We start from the raw sequence: 15,683 nt of genomic DNA, 5'->3' as shown, positions 1-15,683 counted from the left end.
GGCTTGATGAGTGTCCACCATCCCAAAGGACCATTTGCTAAAGGCTTGGTCCTGAGGGTAGTACTATTGGTAGTTTCTGTGGAAGGAGGTGGGAGGTCATTAGGTCACTGCATGGAGGGGATGCTTTTAAGGGGGATTAAGGTCCTTCTTTTGCTGTCTCCTGGCCCATGACAAATAGCTTATCCCACCATACATTTTCCACCATTGCCATCTAGTGTCTTCACAAGAGGCACAGCAGAATAGAGCCACCCAATCTTAGACTAACATTCTAGAACTATGAGCCAAATTACTAATAAGTTAATTGCCTCAGGTTATTTCACTACAGTAATGCACAGCTAACAAATACAATACGTAAGAACTAAACTTCACTTCCAGTAGTGTCTCATTTAAGAGTTAAATTTCAACTATGCATTATCGTTTTTCACAGATCTTTTCTTTTTTTAGCAATATTTACTTCAAAATAAAAAACAATGTGATTTCTTAAAATCCAAGTAATGTAAAACATGATAAAAATCAATATTTTCCTTTTTATTCATTTACAGGTCAAAAATCTTAAGATTTTGGGATTTAACAATTAGGTTTTGAGAAATACCTGGCACTAAGTAACAGCAGTAACTACTTCACTAATGAGATCTCTTCATTCCATCATGCCCACTATACTTTCTGTGGTCAAAGAGAGAAATTATCAAATTCACATATCCTTAGATGCTGAGATATTCTGTGAAGATTTCTGTAATAGATTGATACTGTCGATCAAAGCACTCAAAAATACTTATGCATTTTGCAATCCATTTGGAAAAAAATTTTAAATAAAGGAAGTCATGAACTGAATTTTTATATTAGCACATCTCCCCATTTATTTTGCTATTATCTCTATATGTGCAACTGTATTAGAGTTTCTGTTGTCTTTGTTAACATCTGCTCAGTGACAAATGACATATTTAGTTTTATAAAGAATAACAGGCTGCAGGAAAGTATATTTTAAGGACACTCAACCTGGACACTCAACCTGCCTTTTCAAACAGAGAGAGAGTCTCAGGGCTGAGTATACATAAAAATATATTTAAAAGTGAATACCATTCTTTCTGTTTCCAAACTGAAAAATGAAAGAAAGAAACAAAGGGTAAGTATGTTAAATGAGTATGGTAAGGTGTTAGTACCTACCTAGGTCTGCTTGAAAACAAATAAGATAGTCCTCAAAGAGAAGAAATTTGGTCTGCTAATACACATAGCAAGATCACTATTTTGTATCAACAATCTTGTTAAATGGCATGTGTGCTAAACTGAAGCTTCATATGACACATCAAATAGGTTACTGGCATTGAATGCCAAATGTTGTTTTAATAAAAATTTCATCAATAATGTGTTGGCAAGTGTAGATATCTTTGAGGGAATAGCAATAGTATATATTTCTAAACAACTTTCTTTTTAAAATATTCCTTGATTACAATAAAATTAAAATATTTTCATAATGATGTTTTTCCCTGAAAAGCTATAATGATATTTGGGGAAAGATATTTCAAGCTTGTGGTAGTTATTTAATGACAAAGCAGAAATGTTCACATTCTTGCTTTTAAATATAATCTTGAGGGCTGTTTTCCAAAAGGGCTAGTTCTAAAATTTTAAACAAATGGCTTACACTATTCAACTCTAATGAATTAAAACTTTGCAAAAACTAGATAGACGAAAGGCTCTCATATCCAAAAATTTCCCATCAAAGTGACACCATAATCCCACATTCCTATGCCCATTCCCCTTTCCAACAAATAATAAAATGCAAAACTTGAAAGTCCTACAGACAGGATAAAAACAAAATAAGAAATCATAGAAGAAAAACTACAGGAATGCAAAGCACTAAGAAGACTAGATGCCACAGGCCTGCAGAGACTCTGATATGAAAGCAAGACCAAGATTGGTAGCAGGGACTTTTAATTATTCTGGCAGGCCAAAAAACACAAAAGTTACTCATGTGATACTGAAGACAGGGGCCAGGCTTACCGCTGACTTTATATGCCATTTCATTACTCACTTCAACACATGAAAAGAAGTTAAAAAACAAACATTGTGTACTTAGCGATCTGAAGACTTAATTTGGTGGCAAGGAACTGAACCAACCTGAAGAAAGGAAGTGAAAGGCCAAAGTAGTGAATCAAATAAGTCAATAACCAAAACATAAAGGGAACATGGATGAAAATAATTTCATAATAAATATGAAAAGATTAATAAGCACATGTAAGATGAAAATAGTGACAATGACAGAAAAACCTCCTTAATGAAAATAATAAAAATATAAAGGGGGCTTCAGAGTGCTTTGAAGCAAAAAAAGAGATGACAGCAAAAAGAATCAGAGACATTAGAATATAATACTAATTATTTATCCTGATTTACCTAAGAGAGAGAAGGAATTTAAAATCATGAAAGGGCACTTAAGAAATATAGGGACTAGACTAAAAAGTTCAAACATTTATCTCATGGCACTCATGAGGGAATAATACTTGAGAGTTTTCTAGATGAGAATAAAATAAGAAACAAGAAAACCCCTTGAGTCGTAAAATTAAAAGTGGATTCTGAGATTTGAGCTGACATTGCACTGACAAAAATGCCCACCAATTATTCCTTGAATTTCCTCCACATCTGACTCCCCTTGATGTGAACTGACATACAGCTAGTTCTGGTCAATGCACTGTAAGAAATGATGTGTCAGGTTTGGGCCTAAGCATGGAGTACATTGTGTGCATTCTCCTTCTCCTGTGATTCATCTTACACTTTAAAAAACGATCTGTGGCACAATTCATAATTTTTCTAGGACAACTGTAATATATCAGAACTCTGTCAGGCAAGCCAGACCTTATGGCTATCCAAACAACTAGTAAAGTGTTTACCAATAGCAGGAATAAAAAATAAATATAATATTTTGGCTGTGCAGCTTTCTTTACTAGAGATTTATAATGTGGAAATTTCATAGTGCAATTTCTCACTGGTAAACATAAGGAAATTCTTTCTAATATGCAATGGAAACTACTGAATTTAAGGCAAGCATATAATTGAATTACATTAATAACATTACTAAATGAGCTAATTCAATGATAGATTTAATTCTTCCTCCCCAAAACACTGTCTTTAAGAATGTATATTCAAAGCAACACACACACACACACTCCTAGTTTTATGATTTACTTGAAAGACTTTAATTTCATTGAAATATTTTTATATACATTGCTTCTTAATTACGGGGGAGATGAAGACTATATTAAGCATTACATTTATAAGCCAATAGGTTTTGCTTTGCTGAAATAAAACAAAGTCAAACCCTTTTAAGAACCTATTTTGCTTACTATGGTACATTACTTCAAAATACTAATTGCATGGAAAACAGATTATAAAAACCCATTTAACATTTAACGCTGACCTGTGCTTTTTGAAAGCTTGACTGGCTAGTATAAATTCTCTAAAATTTGCAGTCCATCTATCAACCATTAAAGATCCATATGTTCTTTTTATTCTCATCTTAATAACAAGGTGCAGGATTAATAACCTTCTGGGGTTAATATCTCCCACATGTGATTCAAATCATCAACTGTTCTAAACCGGTCATTAATTCTTTGAAAGTGTATTATGCCTTGATTGGTGTTGCTTAAATAGCTTATAAGCTTTTTTATAGTCTTTATTATTTCATAGGTAAATATATTTTCCTTCCACCTTTAAACTCCCATTCTGGTGAGAAATTTGATAATGAGGCGATGAACTGGATTGTCTAGAATACAAATATAAAAGTTAATGTATAAACTTTTCTACTTGTAATCAAAACAAATGAAAAGAACTCAGTTCAATTTTCACCTTTTTTAACAGCTTATTCTGTAGAAAGCAGTATATTATAATACCTCCAAAACTATCTCCATTCCAGAGATAACTGCAAAATACACCCTTTAAGCAATGTCCTATCTAAAATGGTGCCACTGGTGAATCCACTTAGCTATTCAGCCAATTTTTAGGGAGCTTCCACTATATGGTGGTTATTCTGCCTCCTAACTCACAGAAATCAAACAAAGTATCATTCTAAGAATTCACAATCCAGTAAGAGACAGACATTAGAACAGTGTGAGATAAATGCAATGACAGGTATGAATTTCAGGTGTTCCAAAAAAAAAAAGTTGTTTCCTAATTCCATCTTCAATGATGTAAAGATTTCCAGAAAAGGGGAAGAATCATTTGTGCCTTTAAAGACCAATAGGAGAAAGGGAGATCCAGAAGGTGGAGACTGAAAAAAGGAGAGATAAAAGAGGTTTTTTCAGACAGACTCAACAGCATGATCCTTCATCCAGAAACAAGAAACAAATCTCATGGAAAAAAAACGCTCAGCTTCTGGAAAGCTGGCAACAAGATGGTTCAAGATCAGAGGATGTTAGAAGATGAAGAGACAGAAAGACATCTACAGGTTAAATGGTAGGTAGGAGGAGGAGGAGGCTGAAGTAGGACAGAGATATGGGTATAAAACATTCAATTTAGAAGATGAGTTGTACAAACAGGTTGAGGTATGTATTGAAAAGACTGGAGAAAGGGCTGGAGAAGGAAAGCAAGTGATCAATTTAGGACACATCATGGTAATATGTAGAAGAAATAATTGAGTCAAACTATTAACAGTAATAGATGAAACTGATGATACTTGAAGGAGTTTTAAGAGAATCAGCAAGATATGGTAGCTAGATATAGGGGTCTAAGAAGAAACTGGTCACTTAAAATAGTAAATGATTATAAATCATCTAGTCTAACATGTTTTATCTGGTCTTTCACTAATGGTCTCTTAGAGTTTTGAATGTCTTTTTTTGGATTAAGATGTAGACTTATTTATAAATAAAATAAATTATATTTTATTCTAGTTAAAACACTTATGAAACAATCTTAGATTTTATATTATAGAAACCCATAGTTTAAAAATGAAAACTTCAGGGACTGGGGTATTGGCTCGGTGGTAGAGTGCCCGTCTATTGCTTGTGAGGTGCTGGGTTTGATCCTCATCACCACATATGATTAAATAAAAAATAAATATATTAAAAAATGAGAACTTCTCTTAGAAGTAGGAGACTTGAAGTGAAACTACTGAAGTAGTAATGCAAAAATTAAAAGAATTGAAAAACTACTATGTGATGTAAGTTAAGGATATGTGGTTTAAAGCAGTTCACACCTTTTTAACAATGTATGTTTACAGGAAGAAATTTCCAGGACCATACATAAAAGAATAGCAGAGACACCAGAGAAACAAAGTTTATACATTTATACTTTCAGCTGACCAAAAAATGAGGCTAATGACATGTTCACAGATTCAGTGAACACTTCACATCTGATTTCCTAAGTCACTCTAAGCTGCTTTTCCATCACTTCTCTTCCTTATTATAGAATTAATCCCATCATTATCTAATACATGCTCTTTCAGCTAATGAAAATTAAGGCAGCAATTCATTTTCTTTGCAGATGATGCTTCACAGAAAGGAATACTCTTAGGAGAGAGAGAAGTGACATGAATCATGTAGTTGCTTAGATATTAAGTATTTTAAAGTTCATCCACTCTAATAAACTATGCACATTCAGTCACCTGTTTCCCACATTGCCTGTACACAGGGAAGGTTATTTACTCATGCATGAGTTGACAGCATAAGCCAGGGGCTCTCCTCTGTTCTCCTTGAGGAAATTCTACCTTCCATGGCTTTTCTTGTTTATTGGTCTGCCTCAAAATAGTGCCAGTAGCTCATTCCTGGTAATTATTATTTATTACTACTACCACTGGAAGTATTACAATCCGCATTTAAAATCTGGCCTTCTACATTAAGGGAGAAATTTACATGGTTCTTCCTGTGAAGACAGGAACTAAATTTCTAAGAGCTCCTGAGTGTGTCATGTTCTACTGCTTAGATTGTGCACCACAGAAAAACTCCAAAGCCTTCCTGAATTTTTTTAAATTGGGAATTATGACAATAATTCCTGCATACAAAGTTATAACAGTGATTTATTTTTTAAATTCAACAGACTTGAAAATCAAGTTTACCACTACCAATAGTGATTGAAGTGCAGAGAAAGTAAAAAGAATTTAGTGCACTGAAAGAAAAAAAGGTCGGCAAATATTAAGTCAAATTCATGAAACTTTTAAGCAAATATTTTAAACAATATTTTTTTCTCAATTCAGCTTCTAAGAAGTTTAGAAGTTACTAAAGAATAAGTAAAATGTCCAACATTTTCATGAAAATGTTCAACATCTTTAGCCATCAGGGAAATGCAAATCAAAACTACACTGAGATTCTATCTCACTCCCATCAGAATGGCAATCATCAAGAATACAAATAATAATAAATGCTGACAAGGAAGCAGGGGGAAAGGAACTTTGACACACCCTTGGTGAAAATGTAAATTAGTACAACCACATGAAAATCAGTATGAAGGTTCTCTTCTATATTTTTAAAAAAAAAAAAAAAAGAGTGAGCTTTCCGGATTTCCTGCAAATGGCAGGAAAATGGATGGAACTGGAGACCATCATGTGAATCAAAGTGAGCCAGACTCGAAAGACAAGTGTCTTATGTTTCCTCTCATACCTAAGCTAGTGGTGGTGGGATAGGGAGGACATCATTAAAGTAGAAAGGAAACCAATGAGTAAATGAAGGGAAGCAGTGGGAAGGAGGGGAGAGCAAAGGAGAGGTACTTGGAAGTGAAGTTCATCAAATTATGATATACACATATATCAGTGTGCCTTAATGACCCTCCTATTCTATGTAATGAATATGAATCAATACAAAAAATAAAAAAATATAGAAGTTACTTTTCCATTTTAATAGGTAAAAATCTGAATGAACTGAAAATTCAACTCTTCTTAAAACAGAGAAGTACAATCACAAGGCAATCCACTCCTCCCCAATTTGGAGAGACAATGGTACAGAGAATCACAACCCAGAGAAATAGAAACCTACCTATAGAAACTCTGTAGGAACCATTCTAGTTAAACCTAAACTTAATTGACAAATTTCTTGGAGTGTAGCATAAACAATTCAGATAGTTAAAACTCCAGGAGGATGTCCTTGCATATAGTGGGGAATATCAGGAAATCTGGAAAGCTCAGAAAAAGCTGAGAAGGATAGACGTCAGAAAAACAAAACAAAAACCCTTACACCTAGGCACATAATAATGGAACTTCAAAAAAAACAAAGATAAAAAAAAATATCTTGGAAAAAGCCAGTGAAATTGAACACCTTACTTATAGAGCAGCAAAGATAAAATTACATCTGACTGTCCAGAAATCATGCAAGAATAGTATAGAGTAAAATATGTAATGTTCAGCAAGAAAACAAAGATTTGAAAACTAATAAATATGAAAATATGTACCCTACAAAATGTCTCTCAAAAATAAAAAAGAAAAAGATTTTCTGACAAAAATTGAAAGGATTTGTTACTAAACACACTTTACAAAAAATGTTGAAGAAGTTCTTCAGAAAGAAGGAAAACAAAGATACTCAGAAATCTGGAGCTACTTAAAGAAAGGAAAAGCAGAGGAAAATGTAACCTCAAAAACTTCCCTGTCTTTCATTGCCCAGTTTCCCTTTGCTCTTGCCCACAGGAGCCACAGGAGGTCTCCAGGCAATTCTGAGCTCACCAATGCTGATATGTGTCTCAAATAGGGACAAGCCCTCGAAAGGAGCAATCCCAAGAAGCAAAGGTGGGTTTCAGATCATGTTCCTTCAATCAGAATAAATAGAAGAGAATGCTTGGATACTCAGCTTGACCCTCATCAAAAGGCTCAGCAGTCATCCAGCAAAGATTGTTAATTTACAGGTTGCTCTTTCAAAACATATGAAAGTCATCAAACAACAACAACAAAAACAACAAAATGTAAGAATTGCATGTAGTTCCTTAGTCCCTTCCCAGTGGGAATCCCAGGTTCATTCTTTTCGTATAGAGTTGCTTTCAAGTAACACTTTAAACTGAATAAACTGTCCTCCAGACTTATCTCTTGGGTAATTCCAATTCAACAACTTTTATGGGGCTTTTATCATACTAGCATCTCATAACTAAAGTTAATGAGTCTGTATTTATACTCAGTATTTGCTTTGGCAATCCTTGGGTGTGAGGTTAAATTCGCCATATATCATCAAAATATGTTATACATAATGAGCTGAATGCACTTCTCAGATAAAGACCATGACTACTGTTAAGGCAGTAACTTTATAATGATCACAACCCCACCCAACCACCACCTCTACTACTCAGCAAATGGTTTTCCTATGATCTATGTGCCATGAGTGACTATATTAATGAGCTAATATTTACATTTTATATATGTTTAGATAAAATGAAAATACAAAAGTACTTATTTAATAAAAAGCTGCACAAAGTAATATTTTGTGGCTCTAGAGGAAAAAATATGCAATACATTATGAAATTGTGATTCAGTAAAAAGTAAGAAAGTAAAAAGTCTATACAGAAATCTTCATTTCAAAATATTTAGGGTCCCTGCAATAACAATAGTAGTAGTAATAGTAGTAGTAATAATGTTAATGTTTATTATGAACAATATACTGTTAAAGTTCTTTACATTTGTTAAATTAGCTGATCATCACAATAATCTAATAAAATGAATACTATTATCATACCTTCCTCTTTGTATGGATGGAGATTAGAAATTATATAGCTTTGAGATGTTAAGCACTGAAATTTATTCATGAAACCTAATGCATTTTTTTTCAAATGTGAAACAACATAATTAAAATTAACATGATGAACATTTAGAACATTACCACATAAGCTGTGAAGTTTCTTGGTGGAAAACCATTTAGATATATCAGTTTTGAAAATAGTAACAGTTCACTTTGACAATATAAATTATCACTAAAGTTCATATTTTCAGAATTCAAACATATGGTAGTTTGAAAACATTTCAATGAATTATCAATGAATCAAGATGCAATACTGAAGTCCTATACCATGATAAATTAATTCTTATTATATGAAATGTAAAAACTATAATATCGAAATAAAATTATTACTAAATACTACATTCTCTAATATATATTCAGTGTTTGAAATTTCATAAACAATGATATTAGTAAATGATGCCCTTATTCATGAAAAAATGTATGCTTTTACACAGGTTAATTATAATGTACGCTTTTTAATCATAGACGTCCTTATTTACTAGGTTCACTTGTAGCAAATATGTAGATATGAATACCATGTGTTCCTATTTTCCTGAGATGATTAATTTTATGTCAGTTTGACTAGAGTCAGAGATACCTAGACAGCTGGTAAAACATTTCTGGGTGTGTCCCTGATGATTTTTCTTGAAGAGGTTAGCATTTGAATCAACAGAACAAGCAAAGAAGGTACTTCCTCACAAATATGGAGCCCACTGAACAAAAAAAGGCAGAGGAAATTATAATTTCTTCCTATCTCTTGAGCTAGGACATCCATCTTCTCTTCTCCTGCCCTCACACACAGGAACTTATGGTTCTTGGGCCTTTGGACTTGATTTCATCAGTACACCCCTTTTCGTAAGCTTTATACCCAGTCCTTGAACTTGGAGAGAAAACCTTGTCTTCTCTGGTTCTTGAGCCTTTGGACTAAGACTGAGTTACATGACTGGCTTTGTTGTTTTCCAACTTGCAGACAACACATTTGGGGATATAGCCATCATAATCACATAAACCAGGTCCTATAGCAAGCCTCAATCCTGCTTGGGTCAGTGAAGTCTCTCTACATCCTCTACCCCCAAAGACATCTCCTTTTTGTTCTGTTCCTCTGGAGGACTCTAATACACTAAGAATTTCAGGTTAAATCTTCTAATATCAACTGACTATGTCTAACAGATAAGATCATATAATTTGCATGATCCTTCTTTATCCAAGCCCTAAATATTATCAAAACACAAACACAAAAAATACATATAATGAATTTAAAACCAACATTTGACATATAAAAAACATTTTTATCAATCTTTAATTTTCATCATTAAAATAAAATGCAAACTAACATCCAAAATACTTTTTTATCGTAACATTAAATTTTTCTTAAGTTTTTGTTAAAGTTGAAATCATCTAATATTGAAATGCAAATTTGATTTTAAATGTTGGACAATTATATCTAATACCAGGACAACTACATAACAAAGATATGATCCACCACCTAACATTAAAGACTAACTTTTAAAAGATAACTACCTCTTAGTAATCAAAAGAGTGAAAATAAATCAGAGACAAGATGATATTTATTTTCTTGCTTAAAATATCACTATAAACATAAAAGCAAATTACTATTTCAGATGAATTCAGAATTCATGGAGTATTTAAAAATCAAATTATTTCTATCAAGAATAGTAATATGTAATTACAGATTAAATAAATATCTTAGGGAAATCTTATTAAGAAATTTCTATATATTATAATTATCAAGCTGTATTTAGGTATAATTACTCTTACTAAACAGTATGTAGCTATTAAAGAGCCAGCTGTACATTTTGAATTATAGAACCAAACTAAAAATATATAACTATTAAGTTTCAAGTAATATAAATTTAATTATTAAAGCTCAAAGGAAACAAGATTGGATTTTTAATCATGAAATTCCTTTTTGTATTGTGAGAAGCCTTCCAATCTTCTGGTTCATAGCAGTTACTTCTCATTAGTTAGAATTAATATTAGGCCAAGATGCTCCAATATGACAGACCCATAGCTGTGTGATAATAAATGGGGTCTAAGCTGTAATGGATAGTAGGGGGTTTCAGTTACGACATTTATCTATGGGTCCTATTATAATAATTTTATTTTCCCTTTGTTTATAAAATTATTTAGTGGCTAAAAGTAAACTGAGAAAGTAAAAACTTCAAAAGGAAAGAAGTCCATATGAGGTGAGAGTTGACTAAGCCTTAACACAGTGTTCTGTCCAATGTTTAGAATAATTCAAAAATTTTAAGAACTTTATTCTAGGAATTTATTCCATTCCTTATCTGTCAGTGTAATACAATAAGATAAGATTATGGTCTTGCAAAGCATCTAACAGAATACTACGGAAATCAATGGAAAAATGTGCACAAATTTAAATTTTTGAGCAGCATTAAAAAAGTGTTTTCACACACATAAAATACAGGCACATATTTTGACTTTTATATTTTATTATGTTAAAATCAAGCTTCAAATATTATGATTTAATTTGAGGAAGGTCATGTCATTTATATTTAAAGCATCTTTCCAATTTTCCAATGCCTATTTAATTTCCAAGGGTCTGCATTATTCTGTTAAAAGAAAACTTCAGTAATTTTTAAGTAAATTGATAAAGGCTTTATTTTCACATTTACTTATTAGAATTGAAATACACACTATTAGATCAAGTAAGACACTTAAATTCTGTCTTTTGCACTGTGGCTTAGCCTGTGATGACAGCTGTACTTCCCAATGCAACCCTCTACTACAAGGAGACAAATGAGTCTCAACAGTCCTGAAGCTTAACACACATTAAGAATTGTATGAGAACTAATATATAAGAATTGATAATAATACACATTAAGAACATGGGTTTAACAATCCCATGTTTTTTCTGGAGCCATTCCTTTGCCTAGACAGTGCCTTCTATTTTCTCTTCCAGACCATATGTGATTCCTTCACAGTTTATTAAAAAAAAAAAAAAAAAAAAAAAAAAAAAAAAAAGCTGATACAACACTTCTCATACCCAATTTTCTCTCACCAGAATTAATCCTTCCCTTAATATTCTTTCACAAAACATTACACAAAACTATGTGAAGACACTTTCTTTGGCCTTCTGATTGTGCAGTATAATTTCTATAATGTAAGACTGCCTGAGGCTAGAAAAATCTGTTATTTAAGCACACTTAACAGGATGCATGGCACATAGAGCATAAAAAAGAAGTTTGTTAAATTGAATTCTGGAAAATGGTTAAAAGAAAATAAACTATAAATTATATGTTGATACAAGCAAATGTTTCAGAAAATTAACATATTCTGTTTCCACTTTTGTAAGATATGAAGTCATTCACTCAAGACTATTCATCCCTTTTCCATGTTCAAAAAATAGGGAAGCTCACCCCCCTACTCCAATGATCATAGGAATTCTATTCACAGGCACATTGTGAATGCCTACTCCTGTAACTATCAGCATAGCACTCCTGGTCATCTGGCTTCTTTAACTTAAAAAGGGAGGAAAAAAATAAAGACTTATGGAATTACTGATTAAATTTCTTTTATTTTATATAGTACATTTTAGTATTTCATCTCAGTTCTGTTTCTTATATAGAAAGAAAGCTTTTTCAATTTAAAAACGTTATTCCAAATATATAATTCACATGAATAGTAGAATATGTTAGATAGAAATAATAGAAATACAAGATTTACTATCTACTAATAGAAATATTAGATATACTTTTTATGACAAATTATTATATTATCTAATCATCTTTTCCACACATGACATATTCATTAAACTACCGAAATTAGTGCCTGAAAAAGATAATAGTTAAAATTGTTCATTCAAATTAGTCTGACTCAGTAAAACTAAGAACTCAAGAGTCTTATAAATCCAAATAAATAAAATTTCAATTTTAATAAGTGGCTAGAAATTATTGTTTAAGTGTTATATAGTAATAAATGGTTCCCACAGATCTTATAAGTAATTTAAGCTCCATTGATGTCTAGATTATTTTCATTCTTGGCATTTCTAATAGTCTTTTTTCAAAGTTCTTCCTTCTTACTTATTATTTCTTTTTTTCTTTTTTTAGTTATCTGTGCCTGGGTCCATCTTTTTGGACCAGCAGTTTTATTTTTTTTACTATTATTAGTTGTTCAAAACATTACATAGCTCTTGACATATCATATTTCATATATTTGATTCATTTTAGCCTATAAATAGCATTAAGTTTGATACTTACCAGTAATCTATCCTCCTTATTAGAAGATAATTTAAATTGTACATTTTCTTTAACACTGTTTTCTATCCATTTTACTGTTTCCCTTGAATTGCCTTGATCTTACCTTAAAATTTATATAGTTTCATACATATATATTGTGAAATATATCCAGGTGCTTTTATATTCAAATAGTCCTCCTGTTCTCAATTAGTAAATATAGGTTATTATTTGGAGATAACCTAAAAGTATTATAGCCCATACTAATGATAATATTTCAATGTGTTTTAGTTATTTACTTTTTAAAGTTTGAATCCACATGTTATTTTTCCCTCCACAGTCTAAATATGTTGGTCATGGACCTTTATCTTTACCTGTTAGAATCTTTGAAGAAATAAAAAGCAACTAGCTGTGAAATGACGATCCATAAGTGTCAAGATTAGGATATATTTGGCTTAGGACTTTTGCTGAACTACCTCCTAGCTTTATGACCTTGTGAATGTTATTTAATGCACCTGAGTCCCCAATTTCCACATGTACCAATGAGGTTGAATTATATTTGATGTACAGGACTGATCTGAGTAAAGTGTTTTGAGGTGAAGTCTAGCATGTGGCAAATGTCCAATAAAACATAACCTTCAAATGCTTTCCTATTTCATTCTATTTATCTTTTCTATCTATTCATTTTCTATTTTACTCTTCTCGTCCCCCTATTCTTTCTCTCTTTCCTCTTGGTAATAGTTAAGTAGTGTCCCAACTGTAAATATTGTGTGTGTGTGTGTGTGTGTGTGTGTGTGTGTGTGTGTTTCTTTAAGGGTATCAAAGAAAAGAAATATGAATCAATTAGGTAAAGACTGCACATTTGTAAAAAGGTCTTTCATGAAGTTTTCATGCCTCTCTCTCTCAGCAGAGTCACCAGAAAGAAACAAGTTTAGAGTCAGAAATATCTTAGTTTTATATTCCACCATTCACCATTTGGCTGTTAGTATTACAAAATATGTTAGTGTTTTCTATTCCTCACTCTTTTTTAGGACTAGGATTCTCTGACAAGAAAATAAATATATGACACACTTCAAAAGGCCATTGTGAAAACAAAATATGCTGAGGGCAGTGTCTGGAAAATAGAAAACCATGAGCTAAGTGGTTCCTTTCCTGACAATCCTGCCCTCTCTCTTCCATAACTCCCAAATCTACTTCATAATATCCAGAGAAAATTCATCACAAGACTGACAGCAGCAAGCAACTTCATTTATGATTCTCTAAGTCTCTGCATTACCCGTTTCCTCAAAAATGAGGCCTGATCAAGCCGTACATAGCCACTAGAACAAGTTCATATCTTCTGTTCCTCATGTGATACCTGACTTTGACTACATGAGGCCAAGAATAATGTTTCTAATAGCTTTTTCTCATTTGTTTCAGAAAATGGAAAAGAGGGCTTTAAACTACTTAATGTTTGGAAGTGTTTATAAGTTGTTTTGTATACTGTAGAAATTACATCTATGTATTTATTTATACATTGTGAATATCTATATGATAGATAGATGTATATCTCTTATGATTATATGTATATAAGCATACACACACCTTGGAATGATATTCAAAAAGAAATGTTAATTCATTTTTTTTTCATTACTTAATGATAAACATGGTCCATTTAATACTTAATTAGCTGATACTATTAACTTAAAGTTTATTTAACCCAAAACTGAAGTTTATTATTTGTCATGGAAGAGTATGAAAAAAGCATAATTTTACTTTTATAGATATATTTCTCAGAAATGGATTGATGAGCATTTTATTGAAATAAAATGAAAATTGAAAAAAATACAGAATATAAAATAAATCTATAAGAAAATAGGACGATAAAGTGTTAATGCTAAGCTTTGAGTTGAAAATATATATTTTAATGAAATAAAATGTCAAATTTAAACAGCAATATGTAAACATCCCAAAAAAATAAAAATGTGTTTTGATCAACTTTTCTTTCAAATTTAAATTTCAGATTTATTGGTAGAAGCAATGTAAAACTTATGAACAAAGAATATGATGAATGCGAAAATACAGTTTCTATGAAAAAAGATTAACTCAAGCACAGCTGAACCATTTGTTCCTATTATTGAAGAGTTTAATTAAATAGAAAAATATCAAGTAAAAAATTCACAAAGCACTCTTTTATATTAGCCTAATAACAACAAATGAAGAAGAAATTCATTGCAATTTGAAAATGCAAAACAGGCCAAAACATAAAAAGTCAACTACAACCATAGCTAAAATGTCAGTACATGAAAAACTGTATTTTGTAAATCATACATCCCAATCAACCTTCAAAATCAACTATTTCCAGCTAAGAACACAGTACATCATCTTGTCAAGTTCAAACACATACTACATTAGTAGACATATTTTCTATTCAAAACCAAATTGTTAGTGTCACACAATATACTTGTGATACTCAGAAGCTTGCTTATGCACAAACACAAGATTAACAAGTGTAACATACAGAAAAGAGTCTGAAACTACACATGGATATTTATTTCTGAAGAAAACATGGGAGAATTCTAGTGTTACTATGTATAAAACACAGCATTAAAGGATAAGATGTAAATTAGGAGCAAGGCTTCTAAATCATTATTTTAGAATCATCCCCTTCAATCACCAGTTTAATGATATTTTAATCTTTTCTATAGGATTTAAGTTATAAGTCAAAATTCATATTAAATAGAACCCAAAGTCTACTGTTCCTTCAACTCTTACAAGAGACCTTAACAAGGATAAGAATTTTTAAGACATTTAAACT

At 31.7% G+C, this 15,683-nt stretch overlaps 1 protein-coding gene across 1 annotated transcript in view; it reads right to left on the bottom strand.

The window, feature by feature from the left end:
- Positions 1 to 15,683, bottom strand: part of Epha6 (EPH receptor A6) — an 808,761-nt gene that overhangs the window by 736,736 nt on the left and 56,342 nt on the right. The gene's annotated exons all lie outside the window — the stretch shown is intronic.

The sequence above is a fragment of the Urocitellus parryii genome, chromosome 2 (genome assembly GCF_045843805.1).
Source record: "Urocitellus parryii isolate mUroPar1 chromosome 2, mUroPar1.hap1, whole genome shotgun sequence".
Taxonomy (NCBI): domain Eukaryota; kingdom Metazoa; phylum Chordata; class Mammalia; order Rodentia; family Sciuridae; genus Urocitellus; species Urocitellus parryii.
This window is presented reverse-complemented; position numbering and strand designations above follow the sequence as displayed.